The sequence below is a fragment of the Cervus canadensis genome, chromosome 17 (genome assembly GCF_019320065.1).
Source record: "Cervus canadensis isolate Bull #8, Minnesota chromosome 17, ASM1932006v1, whole genome shotgun sequence".
In the NCBI taxonomy this organism is placed as follows: Eukaryota; Metazoa; Chordata; class Mammalia; order Artiodactyla; family Cervidae; genus Cervus; species Cervus canadensis.
Window position 1 is genome coordinate 60,620,715 of NC_057402.1, and position 26,101 is coordinate 60,646,815.

General features: G+C 52.6%; 1 long non-coding RNA gene and 7 other non-coding genes across 13 annotated transcripts in view; all 8 read right to left on the reverse strand.

The window, feature by feature from the left end:
• LOC122454830 overlaps window positions 1-26,101 on the reverse strand; it is an 80,944-nt gene that overhangs the window by 46,500 nt on the left and 8,343 nt on the right. The window contains exons 3-10 of one of the 6 annotated variants that reach the window (XR_006273531.1): window positions 17,984-18,145; window positions 15,228-15,887; window positions 14,812-14,933; window positions 13,019-13,157; window positions 10,285-10,423; window positions 7,552-7,690; window positions 4,769-4,901; window positions 2,013-2,151 (exon numbers count right to left, since the gene is read on the reverse strand). This is a non-coding gene — a long non-coding RNA (uncharacterized LOC122454830). Of the gene's footprint in view, window positions 1-2,012; window positions 2,152-4,768; window positions 4,902-7,551; window positions 7,691-10,284; window positions 10,424-11,403; window positions 11,865-12,077; window positions 12,274-12,496; window positions 12,733-13,018; window positions 13,158-14,811; window positions 14,934-15,227; window positions 15,888-17,983; window positions 18,146-23,880; window positions 23,896-26,101 lie in introns of those variants that run through there. The other 5 variants (XR_006273535.1, XR_006273534.1, XR_006273532.1 and 2 more) reach the window with 5 other exon arrangements.
• On the reverse strand, window positions 1,711-1,802 carry LOC122419852. The gene has a single exon (XR_006263065.1). It is a non-coding gene; the product is annotated as a small nucleolar RNA SNORD116 (small nucleolar RNA).
• LOC122419853 lies at window positions 4,467-4,558 on the reverse strand. Its single transcript, XR_006263066.1, has one exon. It is a non-coding gene; the product is annotated as a small nucleolar RNA SNORD116 (small nucleolar RNA).
• LOC122419854 lies at window positions 7,249-7,341 on the reverse strand. The gene has a single exon (XR_006263067.1). It is a non-coding gene; the product is annotated as a small nucleolar RNA SNORD116 (small nucleolar RNA).
• Window positions 9,982-10,074, reverse strand: LOC122419855. The gene has a single exon (XR_006263068.1). It is a non-coding gene; the product is annotated as a small nucleolar RNA SNORD116 (small nucleolar RNA).
• LOC122419858 lies at window positions 12,716-12,808 on the reverse strand. The gene has a single exon (XR_006263071.1). It is a non-coding gene; the product is annotated as a small nucleolar RNA SNORD116 (small nucleolar RNA).
• On the reverse strand, window positions 15,445-15,537 carry LOC122419851. The gene has a single exon (XR_006263064.1). It is a non-coding gene; the product is annotated as a small nucleolar RNA SNORD116 (small nucleolar RNA).
• LOC122419856 lies at window positions 23,578-23,670 on the reverse strand. Its single transcript, XR_006263069.1, has one exon. It is a non-coding gene; the product is annotated as a small nucleolar RNA SNORD116 (small nucleolar RNA).

The following is a 26,101-nucleotide window of genomic DNA, read 5'->3' on the forward strand; positions in this document are numbered from 1 at the left end:
ACTGTAGCTACTACTACAGCTCAGGGGTCCTTGGCACAAGGTTCACCTCCACCCTAACCAGAAAAGTTTCCCAGAGAACTACAGAGTAAGGTGAACTTCGCACTAGGGCAGATTCGGCCCAGCGCACCCTCGAATAGGAGCAGAATTCAAGGCATGCGTCTCTTCCTGCCAGTCAGTCTACTCATTGGGCGGCCTCTGACAGAAAGTAAGGATGGGACTTGGACTTCCTCACGTACCAGGATCCAGGGGTCAGTCCCACAGAAACAGGTCCCTTTCCTGGCCAGATTATCCTCACATCCACACCCTGTAGGGACCAGGCTACTGACCACAGCCTACAGAAAGCTCCCATAATGCAGGGCGTGGTCCACATTGGACTCATCCTGCCCCAAGGGTCACTCACCCAAATCTGAAGCCTCCAAGGCCTCGGCACACACAGGGACAATCCTCAAGCAGGAACACCCACAGGATGACGGTGGGCAAAATGACCGCGTGCACACAGATCACTAAGGATGCTTTCATGAAGACTTCAGAAGACCTGTCAGGGGAAGACCCTGGATGCCACAGGTCTCTGCCATAGCGCCATGGGAGCTGCTGGCTCCTACATTGAGTCAGCCTGCCTATTCCAACCAATGACCAAACTCTACCAGAACCATGGGCCTCCAAGCTTGATGCTCCATTGCCAGGGGGCCAACACATTGGTGCTATCAGGGCTGGCTGACTGGCCTCAACCTTAGGGAGCCTAGGTAATTCCAGGCCCAGGGGACAAATGGCGGCCAAGGGGCATGTGCACACACCACATAACAACCCACAGGGCTGGTTGCTTGGCCTCTCTTATTGCAACTCTTCAAGGCACCAAAGATACCCTTGGGGAGTCCTTCTACTGGCAGCAGGCCACCAAGGACACAAAGGTCACCTCTCACTGAGCCTCCCAGGCACAAGCAATGCCCTCTCCTCTGTACCCAGCTGAGGGCAGCTTCAAAAGGACCACACTATGTATCAGTGACAACAGAACGACAGTGCCTGCAGCCTCAGCAGACATAACATCAAAGGCAATCACACTGCGCTTTTCCTCACCTGCCCAACCATTCTCCTCTGGGGCTCTGGTCAACCTGCAGGAGCAATGCAGGCCTGTGACCACAACACAGTCCATGGCAACCTCCAAGACTCAAGCATGTGACAGGACTTGCAACTCAGGAACTGCCAAGGGCAGAAATGAGGCCTATTAACTTTCACAACTGCCACCGTTCCCCTAGGTCTCTGCAGCCGCTGCAGCCCACAGGGTACTCAGCAATCTCACCAACCCAAAGGGCCGCAATGGCGAGGGCCTCAGATCTCACCTGGGCCTCCAATCAGACACCACAGAAGCTTCCTTGCGTCACAATCGACATCACGAGAGCCCCAATTAGCACACTTGCAGCAGGAACCAGGACAAAATGCACCGCTCTGAGAGAAGAACTCACTGTCCGATGCCAGGATCTACTGCGACACCTACCACCACTGGACAAGCCGGATGCCTCTTCTGCTCCTCAGTGCCCTTCACCATGGACCCCACATTCCAAGAAGGGTGCTCGAACATCTGTACACGGCCCACCCGCAGATGGGAGCCTCGCAAATGGTGGGGACCTGGCTCCTACTTGCGTGTGTGTGACGCAGTCAGAGAAGCCCTCTTGCTAACCAGTCCCACCTCAACCCCAAGGGAGGCAACGTGCTGGACCTCAGTTTCGATGAGGAGACGGTAGTGAGTTCTCACTCATTTTGTTCAGATTTCCAAGGAATGCATGAGAGGGTGTCGTCATCGATCCGAGCACGTGCTGGCTGGCTCCCCACCTCCACAGGGCAGGCAGCGCCGCTCCAAGGAGGAGCCAGTGACCTGGGAGTCCTCCAGCAGCGGGGGCAACTCAGAGCCCCCAGGCTTCTCAGCAAGAGGTACGGTCCCTCCATACGTACAGCCACTCAGGCAGTGCCAGGAAACCTGAAATTCACGACACGTCTTGGGGCAGGAGAAGCCGTACCGTGCTCGGTGATCCAAAAAGACCTGGCACCACCCTGGGCCGCCACACTTCTTGCCGGACTCCCTTGCACCTCGAGCCGCCGCCTCATGGGCGGACCTTCGTCTCCTGGGTCATGGACAGCCATATCTGGCAACTGCACCTGACAAGGGGACAGAAAGCACAGGAACACTTGAGATGTGGACTTGGGCTCTCACTGAGGAACACTGATGCAGAGCTTTCACTGGGGGAAGGCCTGTATCTTCAACCCAACTACATCTATCCCTTACAGACAACTGGTGACCTCCCATGCAAAAGAGTGCAGCAAATTAGGCTCAAGGTCATGTGGGTGTCTTTCTGACTCAGCATGCATGGGCGGCAGGGGATTCGATGTGGGGTTGAGTGCCTGTGTCCAGGTGTACCAACAAGAATGCACTCTCGGCAATTTGGGGGTGTGTCCAGAAATATGTCAAGGTAGCCTAGTCTCAGTGCCCGCATTGAAAGGCCCTACAGTCTGAACACCCATGCCGTCTTCATGGAGCCCTGACCTCCTGTCCTCCCACGACATGGGGGATGACACCTGGCATCTTCCTTCAGCCCCATGCAAAATTTCACTGAGGGGCTGTTGACATAGGCTCTAGGCTCCCAGTCTCCATGACCCATGATGTCTGACCAAAGCACAGAAATCTGACTGCCCAAGGACACCTTGCAGAGCATCTGTGTGAATGCCACGTACCCTGAGACTGTAGCTACTACTACAGCTCAGGGGTCCTTGGCACAAGGTTCACCTCCACCCTAACCAGAAAAGTTTCCCAGAGAACTACAGAGAAAGGTGAACTTGGCACTAGGCCAGATTCGGCCCAGCGCACCCTGGAATAGGAGCAGAATTCAAGGCATGCGTCTCTTCCTGCCAGTCAGTCTACTCATTGGGCGGCCTCTGACAGAAAGTAAGGATGGGACTTGGACTTCCTCCGGTACCAGGATCCAGGGGTCACTCCCACAGAAACGGGATCCCTTTCCTGGCCAGATTATCCTCACATTCACACCCTGTAGGGACCAGGCTACTGACCACACCCTACAGAAAGCTCCCATAATGCAGGGCGTGGTCCACATTGGACTCATCCTGCCCCAAGGGTCACTCACCCAAATCTGAAGCCTCCAAGGCCTCGGCACACACAGGGACAATCCTCAAGCAGGAACACCCACAGGATGACGGTGGGCAAAATGACCGCGTGCACACAGATCACTAAGGATGCTTTCATGAAGACTTCAGAAGACCTGTCAGGGGAAGACCCTGGATGCCACAGGTCTCTGCCATAGCGCCATGGGAGCTGCTGGCTCCTACACTGAGTCAGCCTGGGTATTCCAACCAATGACCAATCTCTACCAGAACCATGGGCCTCCAAGCTTGATGCTCCATTGCCAGGGGGCCAACACATTGGTGCTATCACGGCCGGCTGACTGGCCCCAACCTTAGGGAGCCTAGGTAATTCCAGGCCCAGGGGACAAATGGCGGCCAAGGGGCATGTGCACACACCACAAAACAACCCACAGGGCTGGTTGCTTGGCCTCTCTTTTTGCAACTCTTCAAGGCACCAAAGATACCCTTGGGGAGTCCTTCTACTGGCAGCAGGCCACCACGGACACAAAGGTCACCTCTCACTGAGCCTCCCAGGCACAAGCAATGCCCTCTCCTCTGTAGCCAGCTGAGGGCAGCTTCAAAAGGACCACACTATGTATCAGTGAAAACAGAACGACAGTGCCTGCAGCCTCAGCAGACATAACATCAAAGGCAATCAACACTGCTGGCTTTTCCCTCACCTCCCAACCATTCTCCTTCTGGGGCTCTGGTTCAACCTGCAGAGGCAATTGCAAGGCCTGTACCACAACACAGTCCATGGCGACCTCCAAGACTCAAGCATGTGACAGGACTTGCAACTCAGGAACTGCCAAGGGCAGAAATGAGGCCTATTAACTTTCACAACTGCCACCGTTCCCCTAGGTCTCTGCAGCCGCTGCAGCCCACAGGGTACTCAGCAATCTCACCAACCCATAAGCGCGGCAATGGCGAGCCCTCAGATTCTCACGCTGGGCCTCCAATCAGACAACCACAGAAGCTTCCTTTGCGTCTCCAATCGGACATTCACCTGAGAGCCCCAATTAGCACACTTGAGCGAGGAACCAGGGACAAAATGCACCGCTCTAGAGAAGAAACTCACTGTTCCGATGCCAGGAATTTACGGCGACAGCCTACCACCACTGGACAAGCCGGATGCCTTCTTTCTGCTCCTCAGTGCCCTTTCACCATGGAACCCCCAAATTCCAAGAAGGCCGCTCGAACATCGACACGGGCCCCACCCGCAGATGGGAGCCTCGCAAATGGTGGGGACCTGGCTCCTACTTGCGTGTGTGTGACGCAGTCAGAGAAGCCCTCTTGCTAAACAGTCCCACCCTCAACCCCAAGGGAGGCAACGTGCTGGACCTCAGTTTCGATGAGGAGACGGTAGTGAGTTCTCACTCATTTTGTTCAGATTTCCAAGGAATGCATGAGAGGGTGTCGTCATCGATCCGAGCACGTGCTGGCTGGCTCCCCACCTCCACAGGGCAGGCAGCGCCGCTCCAAGGAGGAGCCAGTGACCTGGGAGTCCTCCAGCAGCTGGGGCAACTCAGAGCCCCCAGGCTTCTCAGCAAGAGGAACGGTCCCTCCATACGTACAGCCACTCAGGCAGTGCCAGGAAACCTGAAATTCATGACACGTCTTGGGGCAGGAGAAGCCGTACCGTGCTCGGTGATCCAAAAAGACCTGGCACCACCCTGGGCCGCCACACTTCTTGCCGGACTCCCTTGCACCTCGAGCCGCCGCCTCATGGGCGGACCTTCGTCTCCTGGGTCATGGACAGCCATATCTGGCAACTAGCACCTGACAAAGGGACAGAAAAGCACAGGAACACTGAGATGTGACTTTGGGCCTCACTGCGGAACACTGATGACAAGCTTTCATGGGGGAAGGCCTGTATCTGGGCAACCAACTACATCAATCCCTTACAGGACAACTTGGTTGACCTACCGTTCAAAAGAGTGCAGCAAATTAGGCTCAAGGTCATGTGGGTGTCTTTCTGACTCAGCATGCATGGGTGGCAGGGGATTCGATGTGGGGTTGAGTGCCTGTGTCCCGGTGTACCAACAAGAATGCACTCTCGGCAAGTTGGGGGTGTGTCCAGAAATATGCCCAGGTAGCAAAGTCTCAGTGCCCGCATTGGAAGGCCCTACAGTCTGAACACCCATGCCGTCGTCATGGAGCCCTGACCTCCTGTCCTCCCACGACATGGGGGATGACACCTGGCATCTTCCTTCAGCCCCATGCAAAATTTCACTGAGGGGCTGTTGACGTAGGCTCTACGCTCCCAGTCTCGATGACCCATGATGTCTGACCAAAGCACAGAAATCTGACTGCCCAAGGACACCTTGCAGAGCATCTGTGTGAATGCCACGTACCCTGAGACTGTAGCTACTACTACAGCTCAGGGGTCCTTGGCACAAGGTTCACCTCCACCCTAACCAGAAAAGTTTCCCAGAGAACTACAGAGTAAGGTGAACTTGGCACTAGGGCAGATTCGGCCCAGCGCACCCTCGAATAGGAGCAGAATTCAAGGCATGCGTCTCTTCCTGCCAGTCAGTCTACTCATTGGGCGGCCTCTGACAGAAAGTAAGGATGGGACTTGGACTTCCTCACGTACCAGGATCCAGGGGTCACTCCCACAGAAACAGGTCCCTTTCCTGGCCAGATTATCCCTCACATTCACACCCTGTAGCGACCAGGCTTACTGACCACAAGCCTTACAGAAACCTCCCCATAATGCAGGCGTGGTCCACATTTGGACTCATCCTGCCCAAGGGTCCACTCACCCAAATCTTGAGCCCTCCAAGGCCTCGCACACACAGGGACCAATCCCGCAAGCAGGAACACCCACAGTGATGCGGTGGGCAAAATGACGGATAAACAGCCTGATAATCGCTGATAATAGAAACGCTCACACAGTGCACACAGATCACTAAGGATGCTTTCATGAAGACTTCAGAAGACCTGTCAGGGGAAGACCCTGGATGCCACAGGTCTCTGCCATAGCGCCATGGGAGCTGCTGGCTCCTACATTGAGTCAGCCTGGCTATTCCAACCAATGACCAAACTCTACCAGAACCATGGTCCTCCAAGCTTGATGCTCCATTGCCAGGGGCCCAACACATTGGTGCTATCAGGGCCGGCTGACTGGCCACAACCTTAGGGAGCCTAGGTAATTCCAGGCCCAGGGGACAAATGGCAGCCAAGGGGCATGTGCACACACCACATAACAACCCACAGGGCTGGTTGCTTGGCCTCTCTTATTGCAACTCTTCAAGGCACCAAAGATACCCTTGGGGAGTCCTTCTACTGGCAGGAGGCCACCAAGGACACAAAGGTCACATCTCACTGAGCCTCCCAGGCACAAGCAATGCCCTCTCCTCTGTACTCAGCTGAGGGCAGCGTCAAAAGGACCACACTATGTATCAGTGAAAACAGAATGACAGTGCCTGTAGCCTCAGCAGACATAACATCCCAGGCAATCACACTGCGCTTTTCCTCACCTGCCCAACCATTCTCCTCTGGGGCTCTGGTCAACCTGCAGGAGCAATGCAGGCCTGTGACCACAACACAGTCCATGGCGACCTCCAAGACTCAAGCATGTGACAGGACTTGCAACTCAGGAACTGCCAAGGGCAGAAATGAGGCCTATTAACTTTCACAACTGCCACCGTTCCCCTAGGTCTCTGCAGCCGCTGCAGCCCACAGGGTACTCAGCAATCTCACCAACCCAAAGGGCCGCAATGGCGAGGGCCTCAGATCTCACCTGGGCCTCCAATCAGACACCACAGAAGCTTCCTTGCGCCAGAATCGACATCACCAGAGCCTCAATTAGCACACTTGCAGCAGGAACCAGGACAAAATGCACCGCTCTGAGAGAAGAGGTCACTGTCCGATGCCAGCATCTACTGCGACACCTACCATCACTGGACAAGCCGGATGCCTCTTCTGCTCCTCAGTGCCCTTCACCATGGACCCCACATTCCAAGAAGGCCGCTCGAACATCTGTACACGGCCCACCCGCAGATGGGAGCCTCGCAAATGGTGGGGACCTGGCTCCTACTTGCGTGTGTGTGACGCAGTCAGAGAAGCCCTCTTGCTAACCAGTCCCACCCTCAACCCCAAGGGAGGCAACGTGCTGGACCTCAGTTTCGATGAGGAGACGGTAGTGAGTTCTCACTCATTTTGTTCAGATTTTCCAAGGAATGCATGAGAGGGTGTCGTCATCGATCCGAGCACGTGCTGGCTGGCTCCCCACCTCCACAGGGCAGGCAGCGCCGCTCCAAGGAGGAGCCAGTGACCTGGGAGTCCTCCAGCAGCCGGGGCAACTCAGAGCCCCCAGGCTCCTAAGCAAGAGGAACGGGCCCTCCATACGTACAGCCACTCAGGCAGTGCCAGGAAACCTGAAATTCACGACACGCCTTGGGGCAGGAGAAGCCGTACCGTGCTGGGTGATCCAAAAAGACCTGGCACCACCCTGGGCCGCCACACTTCTTGCCGGACTCTCTTGCACCTCGAGCCGCCGCCTCATGGGCGGATCTTCGTCTCCTGGGTCATGGACAGCCATATCTGGCAACTGCACCTGACAAGGGGACAGAAAGCACAGGAACACTTGAGATGTGGACTTGGGCTCTCACTGAGGAACACTGATGCAGAGCTTTCACTGGGGGAAGGCCTGTATCTGCAACCCAACTACATCCATCCCTTACAGACAACTGGTGACCTACCGTTCAAAAGAGTGCAGCAAATTAGGCTCAAGGTCATGTGGGTGTCTTTCTGACTCAGCATGCATGGGCGGCAGGGGTTTCGATGTGGGGTTGAGTGCCTGTGTCCAGGTGTACCAACAAGAATGCACTCTCGGCAATTTGGGGGTGTGTCCAGAAATATGTCAAGGTAGCCTAGTCTCAGTGCCCGCATTGAAAGGCCCTACAGTCTGAACACCCATGCCGTCTTCATGGAGCCCTGACCTCCTGTCCTCCCACGACATGGGGGATGACACCTGGCATCTTCCTTCAGCCCCATGCAAAATTTCACTGAGGGGCTGTTGACGTAGGCTCTAGGCTCCCAGTCTCCATGACCCATGATGTCTGACCAAAGCACAGAAATCTGACTGCCCAAGGACACCTTGCAGAGCATCTGTGTGAATGCCACGTACCCTGAGACTGTAGCTACTACTACAGCTCAGGGGTCCTTGGCACAAGGTTCACCTCCACCCTAACCAGAAAAGTTTCCCAGAGAACTACAGAGAAAGGTGAACTTGGCACTAGGCCAGATTCGGCCCAGCGCACCCTGGAATAGGAGCAGAATTCAAGGCATGCGTCTCTTCCTGCTAGTCAGTCTACTCATTGGGCGGCCTCTGACAGAAAGTAAGGATGGGACTTGGACTTCCTCCGGTACCAGGATCCCGGGGTCACTCCCACAGAAACGGGATCCCTTTCCTGGCCAGATTATCCTCACATTCACACCCTGTAGGGACCAGGCTACTGACCACAGCCTACAGAAAGCTCCCATAATGCAGGGCGTGGTCCACATTGGACTCATCCTGCCCCAAGGGTCACTCACCCAAATCTGAAGCCTCCAAGGCCTCGGCACACACAGGGACAATCCTCAAGCAGGAACACCCACAGGATGACGGTGGGCAAAATGACCGCGTGCACACAGATCACTAAGGATGCTTTCATGAAGACATCAGAAGACCTGTCAGGGGAAGACCCTGGATGCCACAGGTCTCTGCCATAGCGTCATGGGAGCTGCTGGCTCCTACATTGAGTCAGCCTGGCTATTCCAACCAATGACCAAACTCTACCAGAACCATGGGCCTCCAAGCTTGATGCTCCATTGCCAGGGGGCCAACACATTGGTGCTATCAGGGCCGGCTGACTGGCCCCAATCTTAGGGAGCCTAGGTAATTCCAGGCCCAGGGGACAAATGGCGGCCAAGGAGAATGTGCACACACCACATAACAACCCACAGGGCTGGTTGCTTGGCCTCTCTTATTGCAACACTTCAAGGCACCAAAGATACCCTTGGGGAGTCCTTCTACTGGCAGCAGGCCACCAAGGACACAAAGGTCACCTCTCACTGAGCCTCCCAGGACCAAGCAATGCCCTCTCCTCTGTACCCAGCTGAGGGCAGCTTCAAAAGGGCCACACTATGTATCAGTGAAAACAGAACGACAGTGCCTGCAGCCTCAGCAGACATAACATCCCAGGCAATCACACTGCGCTTTTCCTCACCTGCCCAACCATTCTCCTCTGGGGCTCTGGTCAACCTGCAGGAGCAATGCAGGCCTGTGACCACAACACAGTCCATGGCGACCTCCAAGACTCAAGCATGTGACAGGACTTGCAACTCAGGAACTGCCAAGGGCAGAAATGAGGCCTATTAACTTTCACAACTGCCACCGTTCCCCTAGGTCTCTGCAGCCGCTGCAGCCCACAGGGTACTCAGCAATCTCACCAACCCAAAGGGCCGCAATGGCGAGGGCCTCAGATCTCACCTGGGCCTCCAATCAGACACCACAGAAGCTTCCTTGCGTCACAATCGACATCACGAGAGCCCCAATTAGCACACTTGCAGCAGGAACCAGGACAAAATGCACCGCTCTGAGAGAAGACCTCACTGTCCGATGCCAGGATCTACTGCGACACCTACCACCACTGGACAAGCCGGATGCCTCTTCTGCTCCTCAGTGCCCTTCACCATGGACCCCACATTCCAAGAAGGCCGCTCGAACATCTGTACACGGCCCACCCGCAGATGGGAGCCTCGCAAATGGTGGGGACCTGGCTCCTACTTGCGTGTGTGTGACGCAGTCAGAGAAGCCCTCTTGCTAACCAGTCCCACCCTCAACCCCAAGGGAGGCAACGTGCTGGACCTCAGTTTCGATGAGGAGACGGTAGTGAGTTCTCACTCATTTTGTTCAGATTTTCCAAGGAATGCATGAGAGGGTGTCGTCATCGATCCGAGCACGTGCTGGCTGGCTCCCCACCTCCACAGGGCAGGCAGCGCCGCTCCAAGGAGGAGCCAGTGACCTGGGAGTCCTCCAGCAGCCGGGGCAACTCAGAGCCCCCAGGCTTCTCAGCAAGAGGAACGGTCCCTCCATACGTACAGCCACTCAGGCAGTGCCAGGAAACCTGAAATTCACGACACGTCTTGGGGCAGGAGAAGCCGTACCGTGCTCGGTGATCCAAAAAGACCTGGCACCACCCTGGGCCGCCACACTTCTTGCCGGACTCCCTTGCACCTCGAGCCGCCGCCTCATGGGCGGACCTTCGTCTCCTGGGTCATGGACAGCCATATCTGGCAACTGCACCTGACAAGGGGACAGAAAGCACAGGAACACTTGAGATGTGGACTTGGGCTCTCACTGAGGAACACTGATGCAGAGCTTTCACTGGGGGAAGGCCTGTATCTTCAACTCAACTACATTCATCCCTTACAGACAACTGGTGACCTACCGTTCAAAAGAGTGCAGCAAATTAGGCTCAAGGTCATGTGGGTGTCTTTCTGACTCAGCATGCATGGGCGGCAGGGGATTCGATGTGGGGTTGAGTGCCTGTGTCCAGGTGTACCAACAAGAATGCACTCTCGGCAATTTGGGGGTGTGTCCAGAAATATGTCAAGGTAGCCTAGTCTCAGTGCCCGCACTGAAAGGCCCTACAGTCTGAACACCCATGCCGTCTTCATGGAGCCCTGACCTCCTGTCCTCCCTCGACATGGGGGATGACACCTGGCATCTTCCTTCTGACCCATGCAAAATTTCACTGAGGGGCTGTTGACGTAGGCTCTAGGCTCCCAGTCTCCATGACCCATGATGTCTGACCAAAGCACAGAAATCTGACTGCCCAAGGACACCTTGCAGAGCATCTGTGTGAATGCCACGTACCCTGAGACTGTAGCTACTACTACAGCTCAGGGGTCCTTGGCACAAGGTTCACCTCCACCCTAACCAGAAAAGTTTCCCAGAGAACTACAGAGAAAGGTGAACTTGGCACTAGGCCAGATTCGACCCAGCGCACCCTGGAATAGGAGCAGAATTCAAGGCATGCGTCTCTTCCTGCTAGTCAGTCTACTCATTGGGCGGCCTCTGACAGAAAGTAAGGATGGGACTTGGACTTCCTCCGGTACCAGGATCCAGGGGTCACTCCCACAGAAACGGGATCCCTTTCCTGGCCAGATTATCCTCACATTCACACCCTGTAGGGACCAGGCTACTGACCACACCCTACAGAAAGCTCCCATAATGCAGGGCGTGGTCCACATTGGACTCATCCTGCCCCAAGGGTCACTCACCCAAATCTGAAGCCTCCAAGGCCTCGGCACACACAGGGACAATCCTCAAGCAGGAACACCCACAGGATGACGGTGGGCAAAATGACCGCGTGCACACAGATCACTAAGGATGCTTTCATGAAGACTTCAGAAGACCTGTCAGGGGAAGACCCTGGATGCCACAGGTCTCTGCCATAGCGCCATGGGAGCTGCTGGCTCCTACACTGAGTCAGCCTGGGTATTCCAACCAATGACCAATCTCTACCAGAACCATGGGCCTCCAAGCTTGATGCTCCATTGCCAGGGGGCCAACACATTGGTGCTATCAGGGCCGGCTGACTGGCCCCAACCTTAGGGAGCCTAGGTAATTCCAGGCCCAGGGGACAAATGGCGGCCAAGGGGCATGTGCACACACCACAAAACAACCCACAGGGCTGGTTGCTTGGCCTCTCTTATTGCAACTCTTCAAGGCACCAAAGATACCCTTGGGGAGTCCTTCTACTGGCAGCAGGCCACCAAGGACACAAAGGTCACCTCTCACTGAGCCTCCCAGGCACAAGCAATGCCCTCTCCTCTGTAGCCAGCTGAGGGCAGCTTCAAAAGGACCACACTATGTATCAGTGAAAACAGAACGACAGTGCCTGCAGCCTCAGCAGACATAACATCAAAGGCAATCACACTGCGCTTTTCCTCACCTGCCCAACCATTCTCCTCTGGGGCTCTGGTCAACCTGCAGGAGCAATGCAGGCCTGTGACCACAACACAGTCCATGGCGACCTCCAAGACTCAAGCATGTGACAGGACTTGCAACTCAGGAACTGCCAAGGGCAGAAATGAGGCCTATTAACTTTCACAACTGCCACCGTTCCCCTAGGTCTCTGCAGCCGCTGCAGCCCACAGGGTACTCAGCAATCTCACCAACCCCAAAGGGCCGCAATGGCGAGGGCCTCAGATCTCACCTGGGCCTCCAATCAGACACCACAGAAGCTTCCTTGCGTCACAATCGACATCACGAGAGCCCCAATTAGCACACTTGCAGCAGGAACCAGGACAAAATGCACCGCTCTGAGAGAAGAACTCACTGTCCGATGCCAGGATTTACGGCAAAACCTACCACCACTGGACAAGCCGGATGCCTCTTCTGCTCCTCAGTGCCCTTCACCATGGACCCCAAATTCCAAGAAGGCCGCTCGAACATCTGTACACGGCCCACCCGCAGATGGGAGCCTCGCAAATGGTGGGGACCTGGCTCCTACTTGCGTGTGTGTGACGCAGTCAGAGAAGCCCTCTTGCTAACCAGTCCCACCCTCAACCCCAAGGGAGGCAACGTGCTGGACCTCAGTTTCGATGAGGAGACGGTAGTGAGTTCTCACTCAATTTGTTTAGATTTTCCAAGGAATGCATGAGAGGGTGTCGTCATCGATCCGAGCACGTGCTGGCTGGCTCCCCACCTCCACAGGGCAGGCAGTGCCGCTCCAAGGAGGAGCCAGTGACCTGGGAGTCCTCCAGCTGCCGGGGCAACTCAGAGCCCCCAGGCTCCTAAGCAAGAGGAACGGGCCCTCCATACGTACAGCCACTCAGGCAGTGCCAGGAAACCTGAAATTCACGACACGTCTTGGGGCAGGAGAAGCCGTACCGTGCTCGGGGATCCAAAAAGACCTGGCACCACCCTGGGCCGCCACACTTCTTGCCGGACTCCCTTGCACCTCGAGCCGCCGCCTCATGAGCAGACCTTAGTCTCCTGGGTCATGGACAGCCATATCTGGCAACTGCACCTGACAAGGGGACAGAAAGCACAGGAACACTTGAGATGTGGACTTGGGCTCTCACTGAGGAACACTGATGCAGAGCTTTCACTGGGGGAAGGCCTGTATCTGCAACCCAACTACATCCATCCCTTACAGACAACTGGTGACCTACCGTTCAAAAGAGTGCAGCAAATTAGGCTCAAGGTCATGTGGGTGTCTTTCTGACTCAGCATGCATGGGCGGCAGGGGATTCGATGTGGGGTTGAGTGCCTGTGTCCAGGTGTACCAACAAGAATGCACTCTCGGCAATTTGGGGGTGTGTCCAGAAAGATGTCCAGGTAGCCAAGTCTCAGTGCCCGCACTGAAAGGCCCTACAGTCTGAACACCCATGCTGTCTTCATGGAGCCCTGACCTCCTGTCCTCCCACGACATGGGGGATGACACCTGGCATCTTCCTTCAGCCCCATGCAAAATTTCACTGAGGGGCTGTTGACGTAGGCTCTAGGCTCCCAGTCTCCATGACCCATGATGTCTGACCAAAGCACAGAAATCTGACTGCCCAAGGACACCTTGCAGAGCATCTGTGTGAATGCCACGTACCCTGAGACTGTAGCTACTACTACAGCTCAGGGGTCCTTGGCACAAGGTTCACCTCCACCCTAACCAGAAAAGTTTCCCAGAGAACTACAGAGTAAGGTGAACTTGGCACTAGGGCAGATTCGGCCCAGCGCACCCTCGAATAGGAGCAGAATTCAAGGCATGCGTCTCTTCCTGCCAGTCAGTCTACTCATTGGGCAGCCTCTGACAGAAAGTAAGGATGGGACTTGGACTTCCTCCGGTATCAGGATCCAGGGGTCAGTCCCACACAAACGGGATCCGTTTCCTGGCCAGATTATCCTCAAATCCACACCCTGTAGGGACCAGGCTACTGAATACAGCCTACAGAAAGCTCCCATAATGCAGGGCGTGGTCCACATTGGACTCATCCTGCCCCAAGGGTCACTCACCCAAATCTGAAGCCTCCAAGGCCTCGGCACACACAGGGACAGTCCTCAAGCAGGAACACCCACAGGATGACGGTGGGCAAAATGACCGCGTGCACACAGATCACTAAGGATGCTTTCATGAAGACTTCAGAAGACCTGTCAGGGGAAGACCCTGGATGCCACAGGTCTCTGCCATAGCGCCATGGGAGCTGCTGGCTCCCACATTGAGTCAGCCTGGCTATTCCACCCTATTACCAATCTCTACCAGAACCATGGGCCTCCAAGCTTGATGCTCCATTGCCAGGGGGCCAACACATTGGTGCTATCAGGGCCAGCTGACTGGCCCCAACCTTAGGGAGCCTAGGTAATTCCAGGCCCAGGGGAAAAATGGCGGCCAAGGGGCGTGTGCACACACCACATAACAACCCACAGGGCTGGTTGCTTGGCCTCTCTTATTGCAACTCTTCAAGGCACCAAAGATACCCTTGGGGAGTCCTTCTACTGGCAGCAGGCCACCAAGGACACAAAGGTCACCTCTCACTGAGCCTCCCAGGCACAAGCAATGCCCTCTCCTCTGTAGCCAGCTGAGGGCAGCTTCAAAAGGACCACACTATGTATCAGTGAGAACAGAACGACAGTGCCTGCAGCCTCAGCAGTCATAACATCCCAGGAAGTCACACTGCACTTTTCCTCACCTGCACAACCATTCTTCTCTGGGCCTCTGCCCAACGTGCAGGAGCAATGCAGGCCTGGGACCACCTCACAATCCATGGCAGGCTCCAAGACTCAAGCATGTGACAGGAGTTAAAATCAGGAACTGCAAAGGGCAGAAAGGAGGCCTATTGCCTTTCGCCCCTGCCACCATTCCCCTAGGTCCCTGCAGCCGCTGCAGCCCACACGACACTCAGGAATCTCACCAACCCAAAGGGCTGCAACGGCGAGGGCCTCAAATCTCTCCTGGGGCTCCAATCAGAAGCCACAGAAGCTTATAGCTTTGGTTTTCATAGCACCACAGCCCTAACTAGTGCACTCATAGCATGAACTGGGAGGAAACACACCTTTCTGAACCAAGAGCTCACTGTCCGATGCCAGGATCTACTGCGACACCTACCACCACTGGACAAGCCGGATGCCTCTTCTGCTCCTCAGTGCTCTTCACCATGGACCTCTCATTCCAAGGGCCGCTCGACATCTGTACACGGCCCACCGTCAGACGGGAGCCTCACAAATGGTGGTGACCTGGCTCCCCCATGCATGTGTCTGATACAGTCGGAGATGCCCTCACTGCTAATCAGCCCCACCCTTAAGCCCAAGGCAGGCAACGTGCTGGACCTCAGTTTCGATGAGGAGACGGTAGTGAGTTCTCACTCATTTTGTTCAGATTTTCCAAGGAATGCATGAGAGGGTGTCATCATCGATCCGAGCACGTGCTGGATGGCTCCCCACCTCCACAGGGTAGGCAGCGCCGCTCCAAGGAGGAGCCAGTGACCTGGGAGTCCTCTAGCAGGTGGGGGAACTCAGAGCCCCCAGGCTTCTCAGCAAGAGGAATGGTCCCTCCATATGTACAGCCACTCAGGCAGTCCCAGAAAACCTGAAATCCAAGACATGTCTTGGGGCAGGCAACGGCGTACCATGTTCGGTGATCACAAAAGCAGTGGCAGGAACGTGGGCCCACCACACTTCTCACCAGACTCCCCTGCACCTCGAGTCACTGTCTCACGGGCGGGGCTTCATCTCCCGGGTGACGGACAGTCATATCGGGCAACTTCACCTGACAAGGGGACAGAAAGCACAGGCAGGCTTCAGATGTGTACCCACTCTCTCATTGAGTTAGATCGATGTGCATGCTTCACGGGGGGAAGGCCTGTATCTGCAAACCAACTGTATTGATCCGTATGGACGACTGGATATAAGTCTATCAAATGAGTGCAGTTATTAGGTTCAAGTGCCTGTGGGTGCCTGTCTGACTGAGCGTGCAAGGGTGCAGGGCATTTGATGTGGTGCTGAATGCCTTGTTCTGGTGTACCAACAAGGATGCACTCTCAGCATTATCGGTATGCCAGTGGAACTCATTCTGGATATCTCCATGTCTCAGAGTCTGCATGCAAAAACCTTGGTATCTGAACACGTCTGCCATCTCCACGGAGCCCTGACCTCCCACCCTCCCATGAAATGGGGGATGATACCTGGCACCTTCCACAAGGCCCATGCAAAATTTCACCGAGGGGCTGTTGACAGAAGTTCTGGGCTCCCAATCTCCATCCCCATGCCCTCTGACCAAAGCACATGGACCTGACCATCCATGGTCCCCTCACAGACCATCTGTGTGAATGCCACGTACCCTGAGACTACGCCAGCTACTACTACTGCTCAGGTGGCCTTGCCACAAGTATCACCTCTTTCCTGAACAAGGAAACTTTCCCAGATAACCGCACAGTATGGTGAAGTTGGCCCCGGGGCAGATACAGCCCATCGCACCGTCAAAGAGCAGAATAATTCAGGGCATGCATCTCTTCATGCACAGTCAGTACAATCATTGTGTGGGCCTCCACCGGAAAGTGCAAGATGGGAGCTGGTGGTCCTTTGGTACCAGGATCCAGTTCCTGGCCAGATTATCTTCAGATCACTGCCTGCAGGGCTCTGGGTGCCGACCACACACTATGGGAAAAGCTCCCATCATGAAGGGCTTGGTCCAAACTGAACTCTTCCTGCCCTAAAGGGCGACTTGCCCATATCTGAAGCCTCTGCGGCTCTGCTCCCACAGGGAAAATCAGCACCCAGGAAGACCCACAGGAAGAAGGTGGGCTTTATTTATGGCAATACTACTCTATTCAGCTGTACATATCTTTTCCGCCATGGTAAAACCACTGAGTGCTCACAGATCACCAAGGCAGCTTCCAGGAAGAATTTATAAAAGCCAGAGGATGACCTTGAATGTTCCAGTTCCTCTGCCCTAGTGTGATGGGAGCCACTGGCTACTACACTGTTACGTTATGTTATGTTATGTTACGTTACGTTATGTTACGTTATGTTATGCACAAGCCTTGTTATGCCAACCGATTTCAAATCTCTACCACAGCCACGGGCCTCCAAGGTCGATACTTCATTATGAGTGTGGCGAACACCTGGGTGCCATGTGGGCTGTCTGGCTGGCCCCATCATTTAGGAACTCAGACATCTTGCAAATTCCAGCTCTAGTGGCCAAATGGGGGTCAAGCGGCATGTGCATATACTGCATTACCACCCACAGGGCTGGCTCCTTGGCCTCAGTTGGTATAACTCTTCAAGGTACCAAAGATATGCTTAAAGAGTCCTTCTTGCATCGCGCCACCAAGGCCTCAAGTGTTACCTATGACTGAGCCCCCCAAACAGCAGTAATGCCCTCTCCTCTGTACCCAGCCAAGGGCAGCTCCAAAAGGACCATAGTACATATGGTTAGAACCACAATGACAGTGCCTGCAGCCTCAGGGGACAGATCGTCCCAGGCAATCACACTGCACCTTTCCTCACCTGCACAACCATTCTGCTCTAGGCCTCTGGCCATCCTGAAGGAGGAATACATGGCTAGGGCTACTGCACAGCCCACGGTGGCCTTCAGGACTCATGCACATGACAGGAGCTGCAATGCAGCAACTGCAAAGGACAGAAGGCATGTTGCTTTTTGCCCTGCCACTGTTCCACCAGGTCCCACTACTGCTGCAGCCTACAGGCACTCAGGAATCTTACTAAACCAAAGGGCCTCAACAGTGAGGTCTTGTATCTGACCTGGGTCTCCAATCAGAAACCACAGAATCTTCCACACTTCAACTTCCACATCAGCAAAGCCCCAGCTTGCCCACTAGCAGCTGAAACTGGGATGAAATGCACCTTTTCAAGCCAAGAGCTCCCTGGGCTGAATGGGCCTAGGCCTGGTCTACTGGACAGGATCTAGTGCACGATCTCCTGTGAGGGTAATCAGCCGGCTGACTGTCAGGTCATAAAGGTGGCACTTCATGAAACCCCTGCAGATGGCTTTGATCCGGACACGTCCTGTTGAATAGGCAAAATCACAATATTCTGAGAAAGGATTAGAAAGATATAAAAAAAGAGAAGTAAAGATTACTGATAAAGGATGGTTACAGTCCAAGGATGATTGATTAATAATTTCTAAAAATGCTAAATGGAAAATTCTTAAGGGTTAGTTTACATTAGAGCTTTCCTAAAGCCTTGGAATTAACCAACTATGTAACTCAGCTCTCAGGTTTTCAACAGACATTTAAAAAGTACTGGGAGGTGACTCCTGACCCAGTCTCTGAGTCAGGCACACCACTGTTTGAGCCAGGAACCAAGGTCCTGATAAAGACTCTGGGGTCTGGGGTGGGGGTCCCTCGAGCCCTCTGGGAAGGCCTTGACCAGGTTAGTCTTTCTTCTCTCACAGCTGCCAAAGTGCCCAGAATTGATTCGTGGGTGCACCACACTAGAGTTAAGAGGAGGCACCTTGACCAGAACTAACTGATGTCATTTTATGCCTTTATTTTCCATGCTTTTTCTTAGTACTCTTCAGATGGGTTTGATAATCTATGTGCATCTGCTTATGCTGACTCCAAAAGTCCTGAGTCTGTCATTTGATCCTCAAGATAATGCCTTCCTTTCCGGGGCTCACTCCTATGCTGCATTTCACAATAGGTCTAGCTGCTGGGTCTATAGAGTGCTCCCCTCTTCATCAGTGGAAAGCTTCCCATAGTAGGCATCTCCACTTCAAGCAAAGGACTTTCTCCAAGTTTGTGGATACCTTCGACAACAACAATCATATGTGATTCCTCTTCTTAATCTGATGACATCTAACAATCACAAGATGGACTGGTGCAACACTTTGTACCTTATCTATGGACATAATTTGACTTTTAACTTTGCTGATTGTTCTGTTTTTACTGTTTTCTCCCTCCTGTGTAATGGGATTTGTTTCTAGCTGCATGAAGGCTTTTAAGTTACAAATGGTTGCTCAAACTCCTGCAACTTCAGCGGCTTCCTCCAACTACTACTTGGGGCCTCTGGATCACACCCTCAGTAGGAGGGTTAGCAGAATATGATGCCTCTCCAATTTAGTGATGATGCCCCTTATCAGCTTAGAAGCAGTTATGTAATGAGAGTGACGCCCCTTTCCCTAAGCAAGATAATTCTCCTAAAAGAAAAGAAAAGACAGGAAGGCTAGGGATCCCCAAATGGAGGAAATAGGCTGCAAGGGCCAGACATTTTTTCTCTCTCTATTAACTACCAGGAGGAAACAAACTACAGGTGTCACATTTCTTCCCTTCTCTATACAAAATTAAAAGGTTTCTTTTAAAATTCAGTGTTGCCATGACAATAACTGGTTCCACCTGAATTTAACTTTCCTCAAACTTTCAGCTAACTAAAGGGTATTATTATGGAAATATTTTTATTAAACTATGCTAAAGAACTATGTATTTATTCTTCGATCTGTATTTCTTCACATGGACATCACCAGATGGTCAATACTGAAATCAGATTCATTATATTTATTGCAGCCAAAGATGGAGAATCTCTATACAGTCAGCAAAATCAAGAGTGGGAGCTGATTGTGGCTCAGATCATGAACTCCTTATTGCCAAATTCAGACTTAAACTGAATAAAGTAGGGAAAACCACTAGATCATTCAGGTAAGACCTAAATCAAATCCATCACAACTATAAAATGAAAGTAACAAACAGATTCAAGGTATTAAATCTGATAGACAGAGGGCCTGAAGAACTATGGACAGAGGTTCATTTCATCATACAGGAGGCAGTGATAAAGGCCATCCCCAAGAAAAAGAAATGCAAAAAGGCAAAATGGTTGTCTGAGGAGGCCTTAAAAAGAGCTGTGAAAAGAACAGAAGTGAAAGGCAAAGGGGAAAAGGAAAGATATACTCATTTGGATGCAGAGTTCCAAAGAATAGCAAGGAGAGAGAAGAAAGCCTTCCTCAGTGATCAGTGCAAAGAAATAGAGGAAAACAATAGAATGGAAAAGACTAGAGATCTCTTCAAGAAAATTAGAGATACCAAGGGAACATTTCATGCAAAGATGGGGACAATAAAGAACAAAAATGGTATGGACTTAACAGAAGCAGAAGATATTAAGAAGAGGTGGCAAGAATACACAGAAGAACTACATAAAAAAAAATTCTTTATGACCCAGATAATCACAATGGTGTGATCACTCGCCTAGAGCCAGACATCCTGCCTTAGGAAGCATCACTATGAACAAAACTAGTGGAGGTGATGGAATTCCAGTTGAGCTATTTCAAATCCTAAAAGATGATGCTCTGAAAGTGCTGCACTCAATAGGCCAGCAAATCTGGACAACTCAGCAGGGGCCACAGGACTGGAGAAGGTCAGTTTTCATTCCAATCCCAAAGAAAGGCAATGCCAAAAAAGGCTCAAACTACCACAGTTTGGCACTCATCTCACACGCTAGCAAAGTAATGCTCAAAATTCTCCAAGCCAGGCTTCAACAGTATGAGAACTGTGAAATTAAGCTGCATTTAGAAAAGGCATAGGAACTATAGATCAAATTAGCAACATTCATTGGATCACAGAACAAACAAGAGAGTTAAAAAAAAAATCTGCTTTATTGACCATGCCAAAGCCTTTAACTGAGTGGATCCCAACAAACTCTGGAAAATTCTGAAAGAGATGGGAATACCAGACCACCTGACCTGCCTCCTGAGAAATCTGTCAAGAAGCAACAGTTAGAACTGGACATGGAACAACAGACTGGTTTCAAATCAGGAAAGGAGTATGTCAAGGTTGCATATTGTCACCCTGCTTATTTAACTTACATGCAGAGTACATCATGAGAACTGCTGGACTGGGTGAAGCACAAGCTGGAATTAAGATTGCTGGGAGAAATATCAGTAATGTCAGATATGCAGATGACACCACCCTTAGGGCAGAAAGTGAAGAAGACCTAAAGAGCCTCTTGATGAAAGTGAAAGAAGAGTGAAAAAGTTGGCTTCAAACTCAACATTCAGAAAACTAACATCATGGCATCTGGTCCCATCACTTCATGGCAAATAGATGGGGAAACAGTTACAGACTTTTTTTTGGGGGGGGCGCCTAAAATCACTGCAGATGGTGACTGCAACCATGAAATTAAAAGACACTTGCTCCTTGGAAGGAAAGTTATGACCAACCTAGACAGCTTATAAAAAACCAGAGACATTACTTTGCCAACAAAGGTTCGTCTAGTCAAAGCTATGTTTTCTCCAACAGTCATGTATGGATGTGAGAGCTGGACTATAAAGAAAGCTGAGCACCAAAGAATTGATGCTTTTGAACTGTGTTGTTGGAGAAGACTCTTGAGAGTCCCTTGGACAGTAAGAAGATCAAACCAGTCCATCCTAAAGGAAATCAGCCCTGAATATTCATTGGAAGGACTGATGCTAAAGCTGAAACTCCAATAGTCTGGCCACCTGAAGCAAAGAACTGACTCATTTGAAAGGACCCTGAAGCTGGGAAAGATTGAAGGTAGGAGAAGAAGCGGACGACAGAGGATGAAATGGTTGGATGGCATCACTGACTTGATGGACATGAGTTTGAGTAAACTCCGGGAGTTGGTCATCGACAGGGACGCCTGGCATGCTGCAGTCCATGGGGTCGCAAAGAGTTGAACACGCCTGAGTGACTGAACTGAAGTGAACTGAACTATTTTTCTTCAAGTCAGTTCCTCCTAAGATTCAGAACCTCTAATGGCTCAACAAAAGAGTATGTTTTACTCACACAATTGTTCTCCTAATCTACATTAGGAAAAGGAAATGGCAACCTACTCCAGTATTCTTGCCTAGAGAATCCTGTGGACAGAGGAGCCTGGTGTGCTATTGTCCATAGGGTCGCACAGAGTCAGAACACTTTTGAAGTGACTTAGCATGCATACATGCATGCAATCTACATTAATAACACTATGTATTTCCTTGGAAACCTACCTTTCTTCAAAATTCACGTCAATCCTTTTATGGCCCAGGTTGACTCACATTGTGCCAAGATTCCTTCAAGGTGCATGTTGTGGGTGAGGGGCCTGGTGGTGCTGAGCTCTGAGATATTTCCTTTCTCTAATTAGCAGCCTGCTATTAGATATATAATGTCCTGCTAAAGACTAGAAGGGGGGCATGTTTTCTACTCGATTTTGATGTCTATGTCAGAAGCTTTGTCTATCTCTTTTATACTTTAATAAAACTTTATCACAGAAAAACTCTGAGTGATTAAGCTTCGTCACCTGGCCTGGAATGAATTCCTCTCCTCTGGAAGGCCAAGAATCCTGGTGTCTCTCACAACTCAGCAACAGCATTTCACCACCATAGTGCCAGGGGAGCCACTGGCTACTAGACTGAGGCAGCCTTGCTATGTCAACCAATGCCAGTATCTACCACAAACACGGGGCTCAAAGGCTGCTACTTCACTGCCAGGGTGGTGAACACCTGAGTGCCATCTGGAATGTCTGGCTGGCTCCATCCTAGGAACTCATACACTTGGCAAATTACAGACCCAAGGGCCACAGGAAGGCCAAGGGGCAGGTGCACATAACGCATTACCGCTGACAGGGCTGGTTCCTTGGCCTCTGTTACTGCAATTCTTCAAGGCACCAAATATACGCTTGGAGAGTCCTTCTGGCAGCGGGCCACCAAGGCCACAAAGGTCACCTATCACCGAGCCTCCCAGGCACCAGCAATGCCCTCTCCTTTGTACCCAGCTGAGGGCAGCTCCAAAAGGATCCTGTGATGTACCATTGAATAAACGACAGTGCCTGCAGCCTCAGGGGAGAAAATGTCCCAGGAAACCACACTGCACCTTTCCTCACCTGCACAACCATTCTGCTCTAGGCCTCTGGCCAATTGCAGGAGGAATGCAGGCCTAGCACCACAGCACAGTCCACGGTGGCCTCCAAGACTCAAGCACTGTGGCAGCAGTTGCAGTACACGAAATGCCAAGGGCAGAAACAAGGCCTATTGCCTTTCACCCCTGCCACCGTTCCCTGCAACCACTGCAGCCCACAGGGCACTCAGGAACCTCACCAACCCAAAGGGCCGCAACAGAGAGGGCATCAGATCTGACCTGGGCCTCCAATCACACACCACAGAAGATTCCTTGTGCCAGAATCGACATCACCAGGGCCCCAAATAGCACATTCACAGCATGAACTGGGAGGAAACACACCTTTCTGAACCAAGAGCTCACTGTCCGATGCCAGGATCTACTGCGACACCTACCACCACTGGACAAGCCGGATGCCTCTTCTGCTCCTCAGTGCCCTTCACCATGGACCCCACATTCCAAGAAGGCCGCTCGAACATCTGTACATGGCCCACCCTCAGATGGGAGCCTCACAAATGGTGGTGACCTGGCTCCCCCATGCATGTGTCTGACACAGTCGGAGATGCCCTCACTGCTAACTAGCCCCACCCTTAAACCCAAGGCAGGCAACGTGCTGGACCTCAGTTTCGATGAGGAGACGGTAGTGAGTTCTCACTCATTTTGTTCAGATTTTCCAAGGAATGCATGAGAGGGTGTCGTCATCGATCCGAGCACATGCTGGCTGGCTCCCCACCTCCACAGGGCAGGCAGCGCCGCTCCAAGGAGGAGCCAGTGACCTGGGAGTCCTCCAGCAGCAGGGGCAACTCAGAGCCCCCAGGCTTCTCAGCAAGAGGAACGGTCCCTCCATACATACAGCCACTCAGGCAGTGCCAGAAAACCTGAAATCCAAGACATGTCTTGGGGCAGGGAACGGCGTACCGTGCTCGGTGATCGCAAAAGCAGTGGCAGGAACGTGGGCCCACCACACTTCTCACCAGACTCCCCTGCACCTCGAGTCACTGTCTCACGGGCGGGGCTTCATCTCCTGGGTGACGGACAGTCATATCGGGCAACTTCACCTGACAAGGGGACAGAAAGCACAGGCAGGCTTCAGATGTTACCCAGCTTCTCGCTAAGCAATATCGATGCCCCTGGTTCACTGAGGGAAAGCTTCTTCTGCTATCCCTTATGTACGACTGGATACCTATGTGTTGACATGAGTGCAGAAAGTTAGGTTCATATGACTGTGGATGTCTGTCTGACTGAGTGTGCAAGCGTGTCGGGGGACTTGATGTGGGTCTGAGTACTTGTGTTCTAGTGTACCAACAAGGATGTGCTCTCAGGATTCTGGGTGTGCCTCTGGAACTCTTTGTGTATTTCCATGTCTCAGAGCCCCTATGCAAAGGCCTTGGTGTCTGAACACGCATGTCAGCTCCATGGAGCCCTGACCTCCCACAAAATGGGGGATGACGCCTGGCACCTTCCTCCAACCCCATGCAAAATTTCACTGAGTGGTTGTTGACACAGGCTCTGGGCTCCCGACCTACATGACCCATGCTGTCTGGCCAAAGCACAGGAACCTGACCGCCCAAGATCACCTTGCAGAGCATCTGTGTGAATGTCCCTTACCCTGAGACTATCCCAGCCATTATTACAGTTCTGGTGTCCTTGCCACAAGTCCCACCTCCTCCCCGAACAAGGAAATTTTCCAGAGAAGGCCTATAGTGTGGTTAACTTGACCTTGGGACAGATACAGCCCACCATACGCTCGCATAGTAAAAGAATACAGGGCATGCACCTCTTCCTGTCCAATTAGTCCAGTCACTCTCTGGGGCAATGCTGGAAAGTGCAAGACAAGAGGTGGTCATCCTCAGGTACCAGGATCCAAGGGTCACTCCCACAGAAATGCGGCCCCTTTCCTGGCCAGATTATCCTCAGATCCACAGCCTGCAGGGTGCCAACCACACCCTAGAGAAAGCTCCCATAATGCAGGGTTTGGTTCCAATTGAACTCCTCCTGCCCACCAGGGTGACTCACCCACATCAGAAGCCTCCAGGGGCTCTGCTCACACCGGGACAATCAGCACTCAGCAAGACCCACAGAAAGAAGGTGGCTTTGATTATGGCAACACCATGCCGTTCTGCCTGGCACCTTGTCTCCACCACACCAGACCACCGAGTGCTCACAGATCACTAGGAAGACTCCAGAAAAACAGGCAGGGGAAGACCTTGGACTTTCCAGGTTTCCCACCATCATGTCAGGGGAGCCAATGGCTACTACATCAAAGCAGTCTTGGTATGCCAACCAATGCTGGATCACTACCACAATCATGGTCTTCCAAGGTTGATATATCACTGCCAGGGTGGTGAACACCTGGGTGGGATCTGGGCCGTCTGGCTGGCCCCATTCTTCAGGAATTCATACTCCTTGCAAATTCCAGTCCCAAGGGCTAAAGGGTGGAGCCAAGGGGCATGTGCACATACCTTAATACTACCCACAGGGCTGGCTCCTAGGCCTCGTTATTGCAACTCTTCAGTTTCAAAGATATAGTTTGAAAGTCCTTTTTCTGACATCAGGCCACCAAGGCCACAAAGGTCACCTATTACCGAGCCTCCCAATCCCCAGCAATGCCCTGTCCTCTGCACCCAGCCGAGAGCAGCTTCAAAAGGACCACAGTACATATTATTGCAAAAACAAAAACAGTGCCTGAATCCTCAGGGGACAGATTGTCCCAGGAAATCACACTGCACCTTTCCTCACCTGCACAACCATTCTGCTCTAGGCCTCTGGACAACCCACCTGATGAATGTATGGCTAGAACCTCCTCACAGTCCATAGTGTCCTGCAAGGCTCAACACTGTGACAGGAGTCGCAATACAAGAACTGCGAAGAACAGAAACTAAGCCTATTTCCTTTCACCCCTGCCAACGTTCCACTAGGTCCCTGCAACCACTGCAGTACACAGGGCACTCAGGAATCTCACCAACCCAAAGGGCTGCAATGGCGAGGGCCTCAGATCTGACCTGGGGCTCCAATCAGAAACCACAGAAGCTTCCTCACTTCAGCTTCCACATCACCACAGCCCCAACTAGCACACTCATAGCAGGAACCAGGACGAAATTTGCCTTTCAAGTCAAGAGCTCAATGGGCCTAGGCCAGG